At 40.2% G+C, this 22,484-nt stretch overlaps 1 long non-coding RNA gene across 8 annotated transcripts; it reads left to right on the top strand.

Annotated features, from left to right (window-relative positions):
* Positions 1-887: 887 nt before the first annotated feature.
* Positions 888-20,676, top strand: LOC106145134 (uncharacterized). Of its 8 annotated transcripts, none has more exons than XR_013431261.1 (6): positions 888-1,051; positions 2,865-3,014; positions 5,428-5,573; positions 9,454-9,579; positions 11,183-15,265; positions 16,892-17,807. It is a non-coding gene; the product is annotated as an uncharacterized LOC106145134 (long non-coding RNA). The 8 variants fall into 8 exon arrangements; XR_013431267.1 differs by lacking the exon at positions 16,892-17,807 and adding an exon at positions 18,359-20,676 and having other exon boundaries at positions 890-1,051; positions 11,183-14,306; XR_013431266.1 differs by having other exon boundaries at positions 890-1,051; positions 11,183-14,306.
* Positions 20,677-22,484: the final 1,808 nt, after the last annotated feature.

Below are 22,484 nucleotides of genomic sequence, written 5' to 3'. Positions count from 1 at the left end.
TAAAAGGGGACCCAGAGAAAGCTGCTTTAGCTCTCTGTTGAGGGCTGCTGTAAGAAAATCCATCCTCCACTTCATCTTTTTGGGCTGCCTGTGTTTGAGTCCCTGGATCTCAATGGATGAAAACTGCGGTGGCCACCTTCATCAGCTCACGGGCACACTGCTCAGTCAAGCCCTCTAGGATGGTAAATTTTGGCCAAGGGCTCTCTGAGCCTGTCCCACAAAGGCTGCACTGATCACCTGTGGCTTGAGCCTGTGCATTTCCTCACTGACAGACCAGCACTGCGGCTGCTGCATTTGTATGTGCCCCTCCAGAATGTTGTAGGGACAAACAAGGCCAGGCACCCAAGACAGCAGGAAACCCTTTAATAGGGCTGCAGCCAGGTTCAGAGGGCACAGCCTTTGCTGTCATCCATCCATCCCCTGAACCCCGAGTTCAGAACTTAAGACCCAGCATGCACGGGGAGGGCTCACAAGTTCCCAGTCTGCAGAAGTTCCCATAACAGCAGCTTTTCCTTTCACTGTTCTGGGCAAGTTCAGTCTTCAAGGACAACACCTGAGAAGGGGAGCGCTTCATCTCCCCTTTCTTTCCTCCCCCTGCCAGCTGTTACCATGGGCCCGTTTGTAACCTATCTTTAACCCTGGAGCTGATATCACCCCCTGTTACTCAGAAACAAGGCTCACTGGGCTCAGGCTGGGGAGGGCGGAGACTGACAGACGTCCTGTCCAATCAGAAGCCCCCATGCTGAGCGCTGTCCAATCCTGAGTGCTGTGCCATCCTGAGGGCTGTCCAATCCTGAGCGCTGTCCAATCCTGAGCGCTGTGCCATCCTGAGCGCTGTCCAATCCTGAGCGCTGTCCAATCCTGAGCGCGGCCAGCGAGCAGGGGGCGGGCTTCCGGGCTGCGGAAGAGATATATTTCTCCGCGGTCCGCGGTTCCCCTCAGATTCCTGCAGTCGGACTCCAGGCTTCACTCTGCCCAGGACCCGGGTGGCCCTGCCGGTCAGCGGCTGAAGCTCCCCAGGGCAGGCTTGGCTGCTGGGCACCAGGAAATGGTGAGTGTGCAGTGGCCCCTGGTGCCTGGACAGGGAGGCTCGGAGGTGGCCGGGACCGGTCCCGCGGGACGGCTGTGGGGGAGCCCGGGCTGCCGACCCGGCTCCGGGCGCTCTCTGCGGCCGCGGGCCTGACCCCTCGGGGACAGCGCCCCTCTGTCCCCCGGGCCAGCCGGGTGGGGAGCGTGACCGTGGCGGACACCCCTCGCGGCCTCCCCTTCCCTTGGGCAGCCTCAGCCCCCGCTCAGGTCCTCTGCGGCCTGGAGCGCGGTGCCCGCCTCGTCCCGGGCTGAGGTGGAAAGGAATCCAGGTGACATGTTGATGGGGTGCTCCCAGGTGAACCTGGGGGAAGGAGGGATTTTGTCATTCAGTCTCCAGGTGCTGATCTGTGTTTGCATTTTTTTTTTTAATCGAATTCTGCAAGTGTCCTTTTAAAAATCTGCTTATCTGTGAAATGTGACATTGATGTGACATCCATCCAACACGGACACGGTGTTTCATGGTATTGGTCAAACTGGGTGCAACAGGGCAAACAAGATGTGGCTGATGGGCAGAAATGGTGATTCTGGATGGAATTTCCAGGGTGTCCTACGGAACTATACCCTCAGCCCTTTTTAAATTTTTTACTTAAAAATTTGAATTTTTAATTTATTTCTTAATTTTTTAGAATGACTACTGCTGGGGTCAGCTTCACAATTGTGATCTCCCTGCCTCCTGTCTCACAATTTCTTTCTTTTTGTTACGATGTTTTTTAGGTCATGATTTAATTTTATATATTGTTTTTATTATTTTTTTAAAATACATGATAACAGTGGAATGCATGATGATCCTTATTACACATAGAGCACAATTTTTTTATATCTCTGTATATAAAGAGTATTCACGTCAACTTCTGCCATTAGACATGGACTCATTTCTTTCTGCATTACAATTCTTAATACAAATAAATACCACAATTTTCCAACCTCTCTTTGTATGTAAGGTATGTTGACACCCAATTCAAGTCGTCATACGTGTATTTTGAATAATGATGTCGATCATATCATTGTATAATGATAACCGTCACATTCCACCATCCTTCCTAATCCCCTTCCCCTCCATTTTCCTCCCACCCCTCTTCCCTATGTAGAATTAATCTAATCCTCCCATGCTCTCCCTCCCTACCCCACTGTGAGTCACCCCCATGTATCAGAGAAAATATTAGGCATTTGTTTCTTTGGGGATTGGCCAACTTCACTTAACATAATATTCTCCAACTCCATCCATTTACTGGCAAATGCCATGTTTTTATTCTCTTTTAGTGCTGAGTAATATTCCATTGGGTATAAATGCCAAATTTGTTTTTATGCATCCATCCACTGAAGGGCATCTAGGTTGGCTCCACAGTTTAGCTATTGTGAATTGTGCTGCTATAAACATTGGCTGTGTCCCTGTAGTGTGCTGTTTTTAGGTCCTTTGGGTAAATTCCGGGAAGAGGAATAGCTGGGTCACATGGTGGTTCCATTCCCAGATTTCCAAGGAATCTCCATACTACTTTCCATCTTGGCTGCACCAATTTGCAGTCCCACCAGCAATGTATGAGTGTGCCTTTTTCCCCACATCCTCGCCAACACTTATTGTGGTTTGTCTTATTGATAGCTGCCATTCTGACTGCAGTGAGATGATGTGTTAGGTTTTTTTTTTTTTTGCATTTCTCTGATTGCTAGAGATGATGAGCATCTTTCCATATATTTACTGATTGTATATCTTCTGAGAAGTGTCTGTTCAGGTCCTTGGCTCATTTGTTGATCGGGTTATTTGTTTTTTCATCTACCAGGGTATTTTAAGTCCTCTGTCCTGGACCACAGCTGCTTCATTTGATTCCTCACATTATGAAGCTTCCAGCATCTTGGACCAAGCGGATACCAGTTTCCCAGTATTGCCATCCTGCAGGCAAACATTTGGTGACTGTTCCTCCCATGATTATGTGAGTAAATATATAATAAGTTCCCTTCTATACACGCATCCATTTTTATGTATTTTATTCTCATTTTCTGAAGAACCCTGAAAAATACAGGCATATTCTTAACAAAATGTCTGGGTCCTATGGCATCTCTAGTTTTAATTTTTTGAAAAATAACCCTTATAGTTTTTTTTTGAAATATCTATTCAAATTTATATTTCTGGCAAAGATGTCCACGTGTTTCCTTTCCTGCATATCCTCTGCAGTATGTGCTACCTACCAACATTTTGAGAATAGCCCACAAGCATGTGGTCATAGCACATTGTGATATAACCTGAAATCATAAAAATTCCAGAAGAAAACGAGAAGAATTCTTTACCATTCATGTCAGCAATGGTTTTAAATACAACATGTTGAGAAGGTGCAAGGAAAACCAGAGAGATCGGTGAGACTATATGAAGCTAAAAATGCTTCTATGCAGCAAAGGAATCAGTCAGTGAAATGTAAAACTAGACTGTGGGTAAAAGAAAATCGTTGCTAGCCACATACCTGGTGAAAGCTCAACATCCAAAATATATGAAACTTACACAACTCACCAAAAAAAAAAAAAAAAAACCGTTAATAACTTAATTTAAATATGGTAAAATACTTAGATTCTTCCCTAAAAAGTAAACAAGTGTGTGAAGACTTATAAAAGCTACTCAAGATTGTTAATTAGGATAACTAAAATTATAATTTGCTTTAGCTTTTTTTCTTCATTTATCTCACAGTATTATGGGTGCACACTCTCCGTCCTGCACAGGGCATCCTGAGACATTGATCATTCACAAAATGCCAGGTTCTCCTTTCCCCACATTGTGCTTGCTCATCATTCCACCTTAATCGCCAAGGAAATCTGAACCCTGGAAAACAACCAAATATAGATAAATTGCAAGATAATCATCAACTTTGAAAATTACCTCAGGAATCAATAGAAAACATGAGTAGACCCAGATGTGAAGAAATATAAAGTAGACCTACAAATTAACATTTAACTTAATTGCAAATATTTTTATGAGCAGCTGAAAAGCTGATATGGGAGCCATGCCACTAGTCCCAGCTACCTGTGAGGCTACAGCAGGAGGAGGATTTGGGCTAAGGAATGTGAGGCCAACCTGGCAAAAACCCAGCTCCCAAAATCCACCCACCAAAAATCCAAACAGCAATCATTTTTAAAAGACGCCTTCACAGTTCATTTCTACCAAACATGTAATAAGGAATCAGTAACAGAAATTCATGATGACATCTAAAAATAGAAGAAAATGGACTAATTCTTTTTGTGAGGCCAGAATTACCAGATAACACAGCATAAGAATAGAAATGGCAGACCATTTCCTATAGATGTTGACCAAGATATTCAAACCCCTAGCAAACTGAGAATAACAACAACAACAATAAAGATGGGACTTCATGACCAAGAGGGACAATATGTCAGTTTCCAAAACTCATTTTGATAGAGAAAAGCTTTTGGCAGATTACATACTTATGTCATTTATTGTACGACCTATGGCCAATTAAGACCAGAGGACAATTCTTTTTCAATCCACTAAAGGGCAGCTATGAACTGTTTTCATATTTAATGGTGAGAACCTAAGTGTTTCACAATTTAGTTTTAGAAAAAGGAAAAAGTATGGTTTCCTAACTTCTAAATATTGTTCTGAGAATATTGAACAGCATTTTGTACATCAAAAGTAAAATAGCACATGCAGATGATATTCTTATTTCTATAATATTTTTAAGCAATTTCCATGCACTAATGAAACATAAGACTTAAATTGGTTCAATAATGTCATTGGTTAAATGGTCAACATTAAGTCATGTAATTTATACACACTAGCAATGGGCAGTGTTAAAATTGAGGCATAAATCCATTCACAAATATAGGAAAAATAATTTAAAATGAAAGTTATAACAAAAGAACTGTTCACCGCAAAGTGAAAATAAAAGGGAAAGTAAAATGCAAAAAAGAAGTGGAAACAAAGTGGGAAAACGGCGAATATTCAATGATCAAAAGTTTGATTTTTCTTAAAACCACAATATTCCACAGTGGGTCTGCAGGTTCAATAGAATGAGGCCAAAATCCAAAAGTCATTTTGTAAAAATCACCCAGCTGACTCTAAAATCATTACAAATGCAAAAGAAATTAAATAACTCAATATTGAAGTAAAAATTGTGTGACTTTTATTGAAAATGTGCATTGCAAAAATACGTTGTGTAGGATATTAAATTTGGTTAAAGACCTCTTAAATTGCTCATGAGCAGTGTTCCCCGTGCATGAAGTGAGGGTCTGTGTTAATGTAGGCAAGAATTAGGCTGCGGTTGACATTTGTCATCACAGGTTACCTGCTGAGCTGGAGAATGGCGATTGCTTTCATGACAACTTTTTTCTCCCTCCCAGGTCTTCTGCACCTCTCCTGCCATCGATGTTCTGTCTCTTGTATTTCACCCAAATATATCCCAGTGGGTATCAGGTATTGAAATCCACATATATTCCCGCTCTTCCTGCAGCTGAGCACCGGAACAACAATGCAATTCAGTGTCTTGGTGAGTGGTTGAAAGGATTCATCCTTGATTCTCGCACAGGCTGAAGTGTGTTTGTTATTTTTATTTTTTGATTTAAAACGATGACAGTGGAATGCATTACAATTCTTATTTCATGTATACAGCCCAATTTTCCATATCTCTGGTTGTACATAAGGGATGTTGGCACCAATTGGTGTCTTCATACATGTACGTTGGATAATGATGTCATCACATTCCACCATCACTGCTAATCCCCTGCCTCCTCCCCTCCCCTCCCACCCCTCTAATAGACGGAGAATTCATCTCTTCCTCCCATGCTCCCCCTCCCTACCCCACTATATTCAGCCTCCTCATGTAAGAGAAACCATTCAGCATTTGTTTTTTGGGTATTGACTAACTTCACTTCTCCAATACCATCCATTTACCTGCAATTGCCATGATTTTATTATTGCTGAGTAAAATTCCATGGTGTATATGTGCCCCATATTTTTTATCTATTCATCCACCGAAGGGCATCTGGGTTGGCTCCACAGTTTGCTATTCTGCATTGTGCTGCTATAAACATTGACGTGGCTGTGTCCCTGTAGTATGCTGTTTTCAAGTCCTTTGAGAATAGTCTGAGAAGAGGGACAGCTGGGTCAAATGGTGGTTCCATTCTCAGATTTCCAAGGAATCTCCATACTGCTTTCCAGATTGGCTGCACCAACTTGCAATTCCACCAGCAGCGTGTGAGTGTGCCTTTCCCCCACATCCTCGCCAACACTTGTTGTTTGTCTTCAAAACAGCTGCCATTCTGACTGGGATGAGATGATATCTTAGAGTGGTTTTGATTTGCATTTCTCTAATTGCAAGAGATGATGAACATTTTTCCATATATTTGTTGATTGATTCTGTGTCCTTTTCTGAGAAGTGTCTGTTCAGGTCCTTGGCCCATTTCTTGATTGGATTATTCCCTTTTTTGGTGCTTAGCATTTTGAGTTCTTTATATACCCTAGACATTAGTTCTCTATCTGATGTGTGAGGGATAAAAATTACTCCCAGAATCTAGGCTCTCTGTTCACCTCAGATTGTTTTTTTTCCTGAGGAGAAAATTTTTAGTTTGAATCCATCCCATTTTTTGATTCTTGGTTTTAATTCTTGTGCTATGGGCATCTTATTAACAAATTTAGGACCTAGCCACATGATGAAGATTAGGGCCTACTTTTTCTTCTATTAGATGCAGAGTCTCTGGTTTAAATCCTAGGTCCTTGATCCACTTTGAGTTGAGTTTTGTGCATGGTGACAGAGAGGGGTTTAATTTCATTTTTTTTGCAAATGAATTTCCAGTTTTCCCAGCACAGTTTGTTGAAGAGGCTATCTTTTCTCCAATGCATGTTCTTGGCACCTTTGTCTCGTATAAGATAATTGTGATTTTGTGGGTTAGTCTCTGGGTCCTCTCTTCTGTATCATTGGTCAATCTACCAGACTGTTTTGGTGCCAATACCATGCTGTTTTTATTACTGTTGCTCTGTAGTATAGTTTACGGTCTGATGTAGTGATACCACCTGCTTCACTCTTCCTGCTTAGAATTGCTTCAGCTATTCTGGATCTTGTATTTTTCCAGATGAATTTTATTATTGCTTTTTCTATTTCTATGAGAAATGTCATTGGGATTTTGAACAGAATTGCATTAAATCAGTGTAGTGCTTTTGGTTGTATGGTCGTTTTGATAATATTTATTCTGCCTATGCAAGAGGAAGGTAGATCTTTCCATCTTCTGAGGTCTTCTTTGATTTCTTTCTTTAGGGTCCTGTAGGTTTCCTTGTATAGATCTTTCACCTCTTTCTTAAGTTGATTCCCAAGTATCTAATGTTTTCTTTTTTTGAAGTTACTGTATATGGGGTAGTTTTTCTCATTTCCTTCTCAAGGCTTTGTCACTGATATACAGAAATGCCTTTATTTAATGGGTGTTGATTTTCTATCCTGCTGCTTTGCTGAATTCATTTTTAGTTCTAGAAGTTTTCTGGTGGTGCTTTGGGGGTCTTCTAGGTATAGAATTGTATTGTCCGCAAATAGTGCTAATTTAAGTTCTTTTCCTGTAGTTATTCCTTTATTTCTTTCATCTGTCTAATTGCTCTGGCCAGTGTTTCAAGAAATATGTTGAATAGAAATGGTGAGAGAGAACACCCCTGTCTTGTTCCAGTTTTTAGAGGGAATGCCTCTAGTTTTTCTCATTTAGAATGATGTTGTCCTTAGGCTTAATGTAGAGAGCCAGTATGATGTTGAGGTATGTTCCTGTTATCTCTAGTTTTTCTAATTTTTTGAACATGAAAGGGTGCTGTATTTTGTCAAATGGTTTTTCTGTGTCTCTTGAGATGATCATGTGATTCTTATTTTTAAGTCTATTGATGTGATGAATTACCTTGATTGATTTAAACATGTTGAACCAACCCTATATTCCTGGACAAACCCCACTTGATCTTGGTGCACCACCTTTTTAATATGTTTTTTAATTCAATTTGCCAGAATTTTATTCAGAATTTTTGCATCTATGTTCACTAGAGATATTGGCCTGAAGTTTTCTTTCTTTCGTTTGTCCCTGCCTGGTTTGGGGATCAGGGTGATATTGGCCTCATAGAATGAGTTTGGAAGTGCTGCTTCTTTCTCTATTTCCTGAAATAAATTGAAGAGTATTGGTATTTTGAATTTCTTCTTTAAAGGTCTTGTTTAACTCGGCAGTGTATCCTTCTGGGCCTGGGCTTTCTTGGTGGATAAGCTTCTGATGGCTCTTGTATTTCATCATTTAATATTGGTCTGTTTAAATTGTGTATATTTCCTGATTCAATCTGGGAATATCATAAGAATTAAGAAATTTGTTGATGCCTTCAGTGTCTTCTGTTTTATTGGGGTATACATTTTTAAGATAATTTCTAATTATCCTATTTCTGTAGTGTCTGTTGGGATACTGCCGTTTTCATTATATATGCTGGTAATTTGAATTTTCTCTCTCCTTCTCTTCATTAGCCTAGCTAGGGGTCTGTCAGAGAACCAACTTTTTGTCAAGGTTTAATCGTTTCTTTTAATTCAACTTCAGTTCCAATTTCAATTAATTCTTGCCTTCTACTGCGTTCGCTGTTGATTTGTTCTTCTAGGGCTTTGAGATGAAGTATGACATCAATGATTGCCTTTTTCTTCTTTTAAGGAATGAACTCCATGCTATGAAGTTTCCTCCTCGTACTGCTTTCATAGTGTCCAAGTGATTTTGATATGTTGTGTCTATGTTCTTGTTTACCTCTAAGAATTTTTTAATCTCCTCCTTGAAGTCTTCTGTGACCCATTCTTCATTCTATTGTACCAAATTGATTCACTCGTTGAACTGCTTATAGAACTTGAAATATTTCAAGTTTGTCTTTTCACGAGGTGGAAGTGTCACTTTACCTGTCTCCAAACATTAATATTTTATGAATATTTTGCACATTGGGAATGTTTCATGGATGATACTGGAAACTAATTGCATTAGGGATCTCAATCTATCTCATGGATAGAAAGCAGAGAGAATAGCAACCAGACTGTCTTCAAAAGCTTTTTTACCAGTCTTTTTGTCTCCCTTGTGCACAATCACCTTATGAGAATATCTGACAAGTCTGATTTGCATCTGGAATTTCTGCCAAATTTCACATTCACTGATGGCAGAAGAGTTAGGAGTTGGGCTTTTATTTAGTGCTTGGGTTATGGTATATATCCTTCACTTCACTCTGATATGGAGCATATATACTGTTTTTGGACTTATGTATTTTCCTCTGAATTAGATAATGCACAGTATCTTATTACATAATTAAAGTCACTCTCCTACATGAATAAAAACTAAAAACTAAATAATGGTTTGGTCCATGTTCTGTTGATCTAACAATTTGTATTTCAGGAGCCATTGACATTCGGGGATGTGGCCATTGATTTCTCTGAGGAGGAATGGAAATGCCTGGATCCTGCTCAGCAGAATTTATATAGAGAAGTGATGTTGGAGACTACAGCAACCTGGTCTTTGTGGGTGAGCATAACTTTCCTTCAAAATTCCTATTTATCATTATTTAATTTTTTCTTCCCTTGAAGTAGATCTTTTGGGAACTTCACCATAAGAATGAGTTTCAGATTCATGCTTTCAATAAAGAAGATGGGGTAGTTCTTGGTGCTGACAAGACAATGTTAATGATGTTTTTTTTCATCCTTAATGTTTTCCTTCGTTGCCATGATGAACATCCTTCACTTGACATAAGGTTGACTTAGAGGAATGCAGTGATGTCAAATCCTGTGGCCCGCATATAGCAGAGGACATAGTTGAGGTAGGGAGGAAGCCTAAATTCAAAAAGGTTGATTGAGACATTATCCAGCAGAAAGGATTCTTGAGAAGCTTTGATTTCTTTCTCTTGTCATCATAGAAGAGCCTGTTCTCTGTTTTGTGCTTTAAAATTATCTAGTCTCCTGCTTTTCCCCCAGTAATGTCTCCGTACACTCAAATTAACAACAAAACTCTCCCTTTGCCTTGTGAGTGTCAATATTATCTGACGGCTCTTCCATCATTTTTAAAAATATTTTTAGTTGTTAATGAATTTCCCATTGATCCATATGTGGGGCTGAGGGTCGAACCCAGGGCCTCCCACATGCTGGGCGAGCCCTACACCACTAGTCTACAACTCCAGCCCCTCTTCATTACTCACAGGAAATTTCTGCACGTTTCTGGAGACCTCTAGGTCCACCCGTTGTAATACATTACTGTCATAAGTCACTTTCTCTAATCTTATTTGTACATTTTTTCATTAAAATTTCCTTATCAGTGTTTTTTCTGATGTGTGTAATGGATTTTCTCTAAAATTATCTGCCATGGAATGAAACTCAAGTTGGACAAAGACTGCTGCTTTGAGAGATGGTGTAAATTGTAGTTGAATAAGAGGATTTGTAAAATAATACATCTGTGCATATTGACAATTTGGTTGGTTGATTTTTTTCTTTATTTTTTTCATTGTGTACAGTCCGTTCCGTGTTATTACTGGGTTTCCTCATATCAGTTAACTCCTTAACAAACTAAGACATGCATGACTCTTGTTTGTATTGCCAATAATATTATATGTGCTTTTGCTTGTATAAATATTAAGCCTTTTTTGCCTATGAGTTTTGTATTTTACCTTGATTGGCCTTTTATTCTGCCCATGTATGTAGAAATTGAAATTTTCTATATGTAAATGTAATAGGGTTTACCAAAATGAAAAATGTGGGAAAGTCTTGCTTCAGTGCTCAGAAGCTATTTCTCATCCAAATATTCATAGTCAAGACAAAACGTGCAAGTGTAAGGCGTGTGACAGGGCTCTTAGTGACAGTGCAGAGCTTGCTCAATACAAGAGAATCTATAGAGAAGGAGGGCCCTGTACGTTTAGAAGATGTTGAGCAAGCCGATAGAGTCTTTAAACACAGCAGATACTATGACAATGATAAACCCTCCAAATTTAAAAGAAAGCAGAAAAAACATTTAGTGAAAGGTACAACTTGTTAGGAATAAGGGGGTTTATACTGAAGAAAAGGCCTGTAATGTAAAAAGTCTAGCAAAGCCTTAGAAGATTGTTCAACTCTTACTCAACACCAAAAATTCTTTTCTGCAGAGAAGACCTACCAATGAGAAGAGCGCAACACACTCAAGAACTTTACTCAACATCACGGTGTTCATACAGGAGGTATGCCAAGCAAACAGTGTGACAAAACTTCTAATAAAAGCTCCAATCTTATTTGTCACCAGTGGACACACATTGAAGAGATGCCCCACGTGTGTAAACAAGTTTGCGAAGCTTTTAATCAAAAACCAAGCCTAAAAAATCACCAGCGAATCCACACTGGAGAGAAGCCCTACAACTGTAAAGTGTGTGGCAAGAGGTTTAATAAAAAATATTCACTTACTTCCCAGTCAGGACCCTGGAAAGCTCTTTGGGACTCCCCAGTGCATAGGTTCAGTGTTGGGTTTTCCTAGTCTGGCAATACAGTTGCCTGTGTCTGTTACTTTTGCTTTCTCTCTTGCTTTCATAGTATGACTCAAGGAAACACTGTCCTGTGTGAAGAGAGTGTCATCCTTATCTATTGGACCTGACCTGCCAAGTTGAGCAGCTGCCCACAAACTGAATGTCACAAACACATGTGTGTGTCATCTAATCAGTAACTAGTGTGTCTTCAACTGCATGGTTTTTTATTGCACGAGGGAGGAAATTGAGAATGCTTTGAGTGCCCACAGCACAATTCATAGTATAACACTGCTATGTAATGTTTCCTCTCTGCTCAACTTGTAAGTATTGTTCTTGTGCTGCTTTGTAAAACAAATAGAAAAGAGGTGTAAACCAAAAATTTTGTGATTATAGCTAGTTGTGCAGACTGACTTGGGCAACTCTATTTACCATTGTTGGTTTGTAGGGGCTCAAGGTAGTCCTTTATACTTTTATTTTAGCTTAATGACATTACGATTCATTGAAGAGTTTTTAACTGAGAAACCTTCTCGGTATACAAATTTTCCCTTGTCATTTCTAAAATTTCTTACTCTTTTTAGGCATACATGACAGTAGAGCAAATTTTGACATATTATTCATGGAGTCAAACTCATTTTAGTTAGCGTTCCATTCTTGAGGTGCACATGCTGTGTGGTGTGTTTATATATGAACACTGAGAAGGTGTGTCTCATTCATCCTTCTGTCGTCTGTACTCCTATTTCCCTTTCCTTCCCTTCGTTCCAACTTTGTCTAATCCACTGAATTTCTATTATCTCCCCGTCCCTTGTTGAGTGGTTTAGCACCCACATATAATATTTATATATATTAAATATATAATATGTATAATATAATATATATATAATATTTATTACCTTATATGAAGTGTCTGTTTCACTCTACTATCCTTCCTATCCCCATATCCCCTCCCCTCCCTGCACTCCTCTCTACTTAATCTAAAGTCTCTATCTTCCCCACCCGCATTGTGAATTAGCATCCACTTACCAGAGAGAACATTTGGCCTCTGTTTTCCTGTGTGTGTGTGTGTGTGTGTGTTGGCCTATTTCACTTAGCATGATATTCTCCAACTCCGTCCATTTACCACCAAATGCCATAGTTTCATTCATCTTTAAATCTAAGTCATATTCAATTGGTGGGGGATATATATAAAATCACATTTTACCGATCCATTCATCTGTTGAAGGACACCTAGGTTGGTTCTAGGGTTTAGCTGTTGTGAATTGTGCTGCTGTAAACCTTGGTGCGGCTGTGTCCCTGTCGTGTGCTGTTCTTCAGTCCTCAGGAGAGGGACAGCTGGGTCAAATGGTGGTTCCATGCTGGTTTTGCAAGGAGTGTCCATACTTATTGGCATCCTGACCTTCAGCGAGGGGGGCATGCAGAAACATGTTTGGCGCTTAATTGCTGCCTCAGAAGTCTTACATCTTACTGAGAAATCTTTACCAGACTTTGTAGGCAAGAACTAGAAGGAAAGTTCTAGCTATGGCTTATGGGCCTGTGTTCAATCTCCTTATGTTTTAATTACAGGAAATGTAAAAGTTAAAAGGGAAGATGATAGGTATCTTGTAACATATAGTAAATGTAATTTAACTAATTGTATCACCAGAAATAATAGAGGAAAAGGAACGATGATGCTCCATCAGCCCTCCTTTGTCTTAGTACCAGGAAATATTTCAGAGCCATGGTAGGCTGATGCTGCTTTTCAAGTCTTACAACAAATACACGCCCAGCTCGCGAGACCTAAGTGTGCTCTTGGACTCATAATAGTGGGAGTTGTTCCCTTGGTTTCTTTTATTGCTTCCATGGTGACAGCTTTGGTGGCCATATCTCAAATATTCAACATGCACATTTTCTTAATAATTTGGCTCAGAATACTTCCAAGGCTCTTCACAATCAAATAAATGTTGATGAAAGATTGAGACCAAGCTAAATGCCTTAGAGACTGCTGTCATGAATATAGATAATACACTTTCCACTTTGAAATTCAAGGAAAGACCTAAATGTCCTGCTAGATATAGGTATGTGTGTGTTACTGCTGCCAAGTGCAAAGCTTCTTAGTGGTATTGGAAGAAGCTTCAAAACCATTTGTTGGATATTTGGCAGAAGAAAGATAACCGCTTGGATCTTTTGGAGCTGCATCATCAGATTCAAGATATACAAAAAAGTAAGGTCGATTTTTCAGATCCTACTTTTTTAGCTGATCAAATTCTTAAAGGAGTAAACAGCTTTAACCCTGGAAACATTCTTAATCACTCTGCATGGTCTATCCTTGTATTGTTCTCGTTGCTACTTATTCTCTCTTGTGTTGTAATTGTAGGATGTTGTGCCCCCAGAAGAAGAATCAGGGACTCAAAATAATGACCCATCACCTGCTTTTTCCAAGAAAGAACAGATATGTGGGAAGCTCTTCTGAGTGACCCATGCCTTCCAGTCCTGCAGCAGGAGGCTCTGACCAGTCACTACATTTGTGGTGACTGGGCATTGTCCCAGCTCAAATAGAGGGGGGGGGGTCTTCAGATGTAGGCGTTTCCCACGAGGGTTGAGTTATACTCACGTGTCTCTTGTAACCCTGCTCCTCTGGCCTTTTTTGAATAGAACTTTCTAAGAACAAGAGTCCTCCAATGAAAGCTCTCTTCTGAATGTGTCACTTTCTCACCAGCCTCTCCTGCCTTCCTCTTGGCCTCCCTTTTGGGGATCCTGAGGCCAAGGGCAGAGAAGAAGTCCTGAAGCTTGTGTGAAGGTAAAGTGTGTCTGTGTTTTATTTGGTTCCCTGGAAATTCACACGAGTGACCTTAGGTTCAGCTGACTGTGCAGGTCGGGGCTGGCGATTTGTAACTGTTGTTCAGAGGGATCACACACACACACACACACACACACACACACACACACACACACACACACACCTTAGATTTTTCAAGAGTAAAAGCAAAAGCAAAAATGGCCCTGGGATGACTAGATATCCACAAGAAGAAACAAAAAGTATTTGGATACGTCCCTCACATCATGTACAAAAGTAAAATTTTTTTTTAAAAGGATCAAAGTCCTTTGTGTCATAGCTAGAAGCAAAAAACTCATAAAAAACAGTTGAGGAAATTTTGGTTACTTTGGATGTGCTGGTGGCTATTGAATATTCGTATTTATTTTAATCAGTTAGAATAATCCCCGTTTAAAAGTGGTATGATTTCATGTCAAAATAAACCTTAATGTTACATATAACTGAAATTCACTAATAAAAAATAAAATTTAAATATGAACAAAGGCACTGGCGATGTCGCTCAGGGGTAAAGCATCCCCGAGTTCAGTTTTCAGTACCAACAAATGATTATTAAAGGAACAAAGACATTTCTGACTGTAACAGGCTTCGTCTTGACTCTGTTGACACTTCTGTGGGTTTGGTGAAAACGAGAACCTTTTCCATGATAATTCATGATTTGTTAAAAAATTATAAGATTTCTCTTTTTTTGTGTCTCAACAACATGTTCCTGACTACATGAAAAGCCACAAGTGTACAGAGGTCAGTTTGGGGTCAGAAGGTAATTAGTTAATATTATTTCTTTGACAGCCCTTCAGCTAATATGACTCCACACAAGGCTATGGATCATTTGGCTCCAGAGGAATAATCTTTACTCTTCAGAAATTTCAACTTTATTTAAGTCTATAGATTAAGATAAATGGATGTCCAGGTTTGACTTCTACAAGGTAAATGTGGTTGGAGTTTTTCAGATAGAAGTCCCCATTGGGGACAGTGAAATTTCAAATAGTGCATACAGAGGCCTAGGTGAAGGCTATAGCTTAAAAAATCATAGTGACTAAATTGTAAATATATTTATCTTTACCCTTCAAAAATTTATTATGCCACATCATAAACCTCATATCTAAAATCCTGTAGATATTTTCCAAATATGTGGCATTATAAGCAGTATCTTTTGGCACCTGCCTCTAATCCCAGCAATTTGGGAGGCTGAGGCAGGAGGATCACATGTTCAAAGCCAGACTTAGCAATTGGCCTCTAAATAAAATTGTTAGAAGGGCTGGGAATGTTGCTCAGTGGTTAAACTCCCCTGGATTCCATCCCTGGTACCAAAAAGAAAAAAGAAAAATAGTGTTTTCTAGGAATCTATTGTCCAATGCAGGGTCATGAGATTTTACATGTTTTCTGCTAAGAATCTTGTGGTCCATCACTTGTGCAATTTGATTACAGCTTGCTCCTCTTTGTCTAGTTACTGTGTAAATTCATGTTTCTGTTTGGGTAGTTTTTCTTTCGTAATGTAGGCTTTTGTAGTTAGGAATTTTCTTCTGGGGGCTGCTTTAGCTGCACCGCATAAGTTTTGGCATGTTTGCCTTCATTTTTATCTACCTGAACTATTTTCTATTTTTTTTCTTTTTTCTTCTTCCTACAGAGTATACTGTCTAATTGCTACATGTTTGCAAATTTTTAAATTTTCTGGTTTTTTAAACTTAATTGCATTGTAGTTACAAAAGATACTTGTCCTGATTTCTGCGCTTTTAAATTCATTGACCTTTTTATGGCTTTAAAATGGCAAGTTCTGCACAATGTTTCCTACATACTGGGGTAGAATGTGTATTTCACCTTTTGGGCAGAATATTCTGTAGAGTCCTCTAGACCTAGTGTAGTTATATTATTGTTCAAGTCGTTTTGGTTTACATGGACTTTTTGCTCGTTATTTCATTCTTTCTTGAAAGCGGAATATCACAAATTGTCCACCCCTTTTTGTAGAAATGTTTCTTCCTTTAATCCTGGTAGTTTTCATTTCATGCATTTTGGAAGTCTGTTTTTAGACATGTATACATTTATAACGTAGCTTGTCAGACTGCCCACTCTATTGGTATGTAATATATATTTTAGTTTTATCATCAATATGCACATATATTTAATATGTAATTTAATATATGCAATTACAAGTATATATCATGTTCTTGCCTCTATATAGCAATTTCTGTCACAGCTGAATTTGTCTGACATGTGCATGGCCCTCCAGCTCTTTTCTTTGTTGTTTTTTGTTTTTTCTTATACTGGGGGTTTACCCAGGAGCACTTTACTACTGAGACGTGTCCCCAGCCATTTTTATATTTTATGTTGAGGTAGGGCCTCACTAAGTTGCAGGGAGTCACCTGTGAATTCCTTGGGGTCTTCTCTCATTATGGGGCCATGGGGATTTAGGTTTTACCTTGGGAAATATCGGCAGCACCCCCAAGCACAATAGATTGCCCAAGGCACATGGCCTCTAAAAGTCACTAGGTGATATTCATTGGCTGTGACCAAGTTTAAGACTACCCAGTGCAGATCTGTGTCCTTTGTTTCAGATTGCACAGGGGGATCCTTCTCTACCTTCCCATCAACTATTGGCAGAAGAAAGGATTGCCATAACAAAGGCTGAATCTGCCACGGAGACTGCACAGCTTACCAGAATTAACCCACAAGAGCCTGTATATGGATTAACATTTCCCACTCTTCATACCCCTACAGGAGCAATGTGGCGACAATTGGGAATTATTGAGTGGCCTTGCCTACCTCATTCTCCTCAAAAGTCATCGACTCCATGCCATGGCTTTATTGCTCAGTTAGTTACTAAAGGAAGAACACGAGTTTTTCAGAGAGTTGGGTCATAGCCTAATATGAATGTTGGCCCTTTTTCTACTCAAGAGCAGGATTGGCTTTGGCAGTCTTCTAACACTTGGCCGATAGCTTTTGCTAATTTCCCTGGCCAAATGGAAAGCCATTACCTTCGTGATAAAATTATTCAGTTTGCTCTTGTGACTACATTTATTTTCCCCAAAATTGTATGTGCTTAACCAATAGTTGGAGCACTAACAATATTTACTGATGGATCGAGTTCAGGAAAAGCAGGTTTCTATAGCCATGTATTATACAGAGATAATACAGACGTCTTATACTTCTGCACAACGAGCAGAACTTCAAGCTCACATTTGTGCTTTAATTCATTTTGCAAATGAGCCAAACATTATGTATTCAGATAGTTTACATGCAGTTCGTGTTACAAAAAATATTGAAACATCAACTCCTGGGAACACACCATTGCAAGAGTTATTTAATTTGTTTCAGACCTTACAAAAGACAATTCAAATGGGTCACCATCCATGTTTCAGTAGCCATAGAAGGGCACATTCTAATCTTCCAGGTCCTTTAGCATCAGGTAATGATAAGATTGATTAACTTGTTGCCATTTGTGAATAAATGTCTTTATATGATTGTGCACAAGCCTCACATTCTTTCCATCATCAGAATGCTTCTTCTTTACATGAAAAATTAATATTCCTGGGGAAAAAGTTGTCAATTGTTCATCAAATCTCACAATGTTTTATCCATATTGTATCTTCACCAACTGGGGTTAATCCCATGGTTTATGACCAAATCAGTTATAGCAAATGGATGTAACATCCCTCAATTTGGCAAACAGTAAGTTCACGTTATTGTTGATACTTACTCTAGATTTATTTTTGCCACTGCCTGTGTAAGAGAAAATACTCAGCATGTTATTTCTCACTGTCCAGCTACTTTTGCAGCATGAGGATGTCCTTTACAGATTGAAATTGATGATACTCCAGCTTATGCTAATTTTTCTTTTCAGCAGTTTTGCCATCAATTTTGTATTGATCATAAAGCAGGTATTCCCCATAAGCCTCAGGGTCCAGCCATTGTAGAATGAGCTCATTTATCTATTAAGCTACAATGACAAGGCCTCACAAAATAACCTTAATCATGCTTTGTTCTAATTTTTTTTAATTGTGACTCTGAACGTCACACTGCAGCCAAAGGACTCATTTCTTCTACTGCAGCTGGTCCCTTGAGCCAAGGTTGGTGGAAAGATTTACAAACATAATAACAGAAAGCATCAGATCCAGTGATGATGGGGGGCAGAGGTCATCTTGTGTTTCCCCAGAAGGTGCCTCTCATCCTATTGAGGTACCTGAATGTGCTATCAGACATGGAGGACCTGGAACCGAGGTTCAGATACTGAAGACTGATCCAGAGATGTCAGCCCTGACCCCCAGCAGGAAGTGAGAGCTACAAAGGAGGAAGAGGATGAAGAAGGCCCAGAGAGACTGAATGTTGGATCTACCATCCTGGAGGCGACTGTAGAATCTAGCGCTACAGCCTCAACAGATGCTTTGACACAAGGAGGAACGAACCCTGCAGCCACCATGTTTGTGGCCATGTTAGCTCTGTTGAGTGTCCGTAAATGGGGTCCAGGGAGAAACCAATTGGACATATTTCCAGACCCACCTTTGGTACACCCCGTGGTGTGGACGGGAGAATCCATCCCAGAATTTACCAGTGATCCCCATGGACTGTGTGGTTTACAGATACTCGGATCACACCCAACCCTGTGAGTGGATTTAGTTATCCTGGTTACAGTGGACAACTACGGATATATTGGTCCCATGGTAAGCAGCTGGCTATCTAGGGGTATCTTCTGAAAAAATACAGCATATCTGGGGTCTAGACTAGCCAATCGTGCTGGACCCTGGGGCTGTAAGCAATATGTCCAAACAGTTATTAAAATGGGACTTTCTCATAAAAAGCTAATCATTGCCACAGAACGGCTGGCAATCCCTTACTGTCCTAATCATCCTGCAGTAAAATTGGGCACCTTTCCTAAGTGGATAGACTGTGCAGATGTCTTGCCAGTGCAACAAAAAGGTTCTAGAAAGAGTGGATAGATTTTAGATGGTCTCCAAGAATTGACAAAATCAAGCACATAAGGATGCATGATCCCTGGAGGGTTTGTTGGTCATATCCTAACCTTCACTGAAGGTGATATCCAAAAAGATGTTTGGTGCTTAATTGCAGCCTCAGATTTCCTGTATTACACTGTCAACCCTGTGCCTGACTTTGTAGGCAGGGGGTGTAAAGAGGGTTCCTGGTATGGCCTGCAGGTGTGGTTCAGTCTTTTTATGTTTTAATCACTGGAAATGTGAGAGTTAAGAGAAAGGATGATAAATGCCTTGTAGCCTGTAAAAAGTGCAATTTACCTAACTGCATCTCTAGATATAACAGAGGGAAAGGAACATTAATCCTTCACCAGTCTTCCTTCGTCTTACTACCGGCCCACATTTCAGAGCCACGGCATGCTGATGCTGGAGTTGAGGTTTCACAACAGACACATGCTCAGGGGACCAGACTCAAGCGAGCTCTTGGACTCATAATTCTTGGTTATAATTTTTCAAATTTTATTTAATCTCGTTCATCACTCTACAGTTACAGCCTCAGTGGCTAGATCCAGGACATTCAACGTGCAAATTTTCTTAATAATTTGGCTCAAAAATACATCCAAGGCCTTCAATAATCATAAATATTGATGAATGCATTGAAGCTAACTTGAATGCCTTAGAAACTTGTGTCCTACATATCAGTAATGAGCTCTCTGCTCTCAAGTTTAAGGAAAGGCTTAAATGCCATCTGACTATGAAGGTCTGTGTTACTGCAGCCAAATATAAGCCTTACCAATGGGACTTGGAGAAGGTTAAACCATCTAATGGGCATTTGGCATAGCAAATAATAATAGCCTGGATCTTATGGAGTCACATCACAACATCCAGGAAATTCAAAAAAGCAAAATCCATCTTTTGGATCCTACTTCTCTAACTGGAAATACTTCAAGAATGGAACGGCTTCAACCCTGGAAACACGCTGAGACACTCTGCATGGTGTATGATTGGCATGAGATGTTGCTCCTAGTTCTTATTTGTATTGTGATAGTAGGTTGCCACACCCTCAGAACACGAATCCAGGAACTTGAAATAACAGCTCATCATTTTCTATTGCAAAGTCAAAAGGGGGAGTGTGCAGGGTGCAGCCTGTGAATTACTTGGGGGTCTTCTCGGGGTAGGGAGCCGTGGAGGTGTAGGTCTCACCGTGGGGACTATCCGCAGCTGCCCACAGGGCACTGGGTTGCCCAAGGCACATGACCCCATCCCTGCTCTACCAGGAAGACCCCTCTTCTAGCTCTGAAGTTGGGGTAACCCACTGGGAACTGCAAAACCCACCTTCCACCTTATTTGGCAAAGAACATTCCATGGAAAACCTTTGATATTCCGTGATATAAATAAAGGAAACATGGGCTCCATTTTGCTCTTTTGAGTGTGGAAGCTTCATCCTGAAGATCGTCTAGCCCATCCCACCCCTGCTTTTAAAATTACTTTCTGTATCCTGTAGAGTATTTTTGTCCCCTGCTTTACCTTTCTTAGCTTTTATTCTGCAGCCAGCCCATGCCACCAAGAGAAACTCTCTTTTGACCACCTGCAGTTTTGAACTCTTGGTCCTCTTGCCTCAGCCTCCCGAGTCACTGAACCGCTGTGGCGGGCTCCTGACTGCTATTTTTATATTTTTTATATTCACTTCTATTCTCATCCCATCTTTGTTTTGGAATCTAAAGTGAATCTGACGTAGACAGCAGAGCAATTTTGATTGGATTCTAGGTCTTATGCCCAAGGGTGTAGCACTGGCTACATCCCCAGCCACTATTTAATATTATTATATTTTATTTTCAGACACTGTTACGCTAAGTTGCTGAAGCCAGCATCTAACTTGTGATCCCGTAGCCTCAGTCTCACAAGTAGGTTAGCGACAGCATTGCACCACTGTGCCCAGAGGATGATGACTCAGACAGGCTCTCCATAGGTCACTCAGTTCGCCCCCAAACTTGCAGTCCTCTTACCTCAGCCTCCTGAGTTTCTAGAGTCACAGAGGTGTGCTGCATGCCCAGCTTGATCACTATGTTTTCAAAAATTGGAAAAAATTATATCTATATGCAGTAATAGTCACGAAAAAAGTAATAGTAATAAACCAAATGCGTCTTCTATGGCTTGGATAGCATTTGTCCCCAAACAAGCGTAGGTTCTGGATACTTGGTCCTCCTTATGGTAGCACTGAGGCAGGGGAACCTTTCAAATGTGCTGTCTCCTGGGTGTTAATTCAGTCACTGGGGACACCACCCTCAGGAGGAATGGACACTAGTCTCTTGGAATGAGTTTTTGAGGAAACAAGTTGTTATGAAGACTCAAGGCTGCCCCTCTCTGCTCTGTGGCTCCTATTGGTCCATAGGATTTTCCCTCTTCCTCTTGTCCCCACTCTGGTGACAGCCACCGTGCTGGAATAGAGCAAAGAGGGTACTCCCCAGGAGCCAAGTGGATGGCATGCCTTTATCTTGGACTCTCAGACCCTAAAATTCTGACCTAAATGACTTTTTATTCACAAACTACTCATCCTTAAGTATTTCCTGATAGCAATAAAAGAATGGAGTCTTGTAGTCATTCAGCATCAATGTTTGTTTGCTTCTAAGTGTTGTTTTGCACTCATTTAAAAAATTGTTTTTAAATTTTATTTTTTTAATACACAGCATTGGAATGCATTGCAATTCTTATTACACATATAGAGTCCAAGTTTTTACACTTATGTTTTGAAAACACATAGAAAACAGTTAGAAACTAAATACTCCATGGCACTGGCTATATTTAGCTGCCATATTGAGCTACTGAGCTACATTCACCACTATTTCTCATTATTCTATGTGGGCTCAAGGTTCTGTCTTTTTTCATTTCCTTTATCCTTGATGGCTCTATTGGCATTTCTGGAAGAGTTGTCTACTCACCGCAAACCTTTAATTGCACAAATCGCCCTTCATCTTTTGAAGCACAGTTTAGCAAGGTATAAAATCTTTGATGGTTAAACAACAAGTTCCATCATGTCCTCCCCCTGCCTTCCAGCTTCTTGGATTCTCCAGGGAAACCCACTAATGCCGTCTTGTACCTGAACAACTGTTTCTCTCTGACCACTCACGAGATTGCCTCTTGGTATTTGTTTTACAGCAATTTGACTCTCATAGTTCCACTTACCCATGGTTTCCCTTTCTGTAAGCTGTAGACCATTCCAGAA

The sequence above is a fragment of the Ictidomys tridecemlineatus genome, chromosome 16, assembly GCF_052094955.1.
Source record: "Ictidomys tridecemlineatus isolate mIctTri1 chromosome 16, mIctTri1.hap1, whole genome shotgun sequence".
Lineage (NCBI taxonomy): Eukaryota > Metazoa > Chordata > Mammalia > Rodentia > Sciuridae > Ictidomys > Ictidomys tridecemlineatus.
This window is presented reverse-complemented; position numbering and strand designations above follow the sequence as displayed.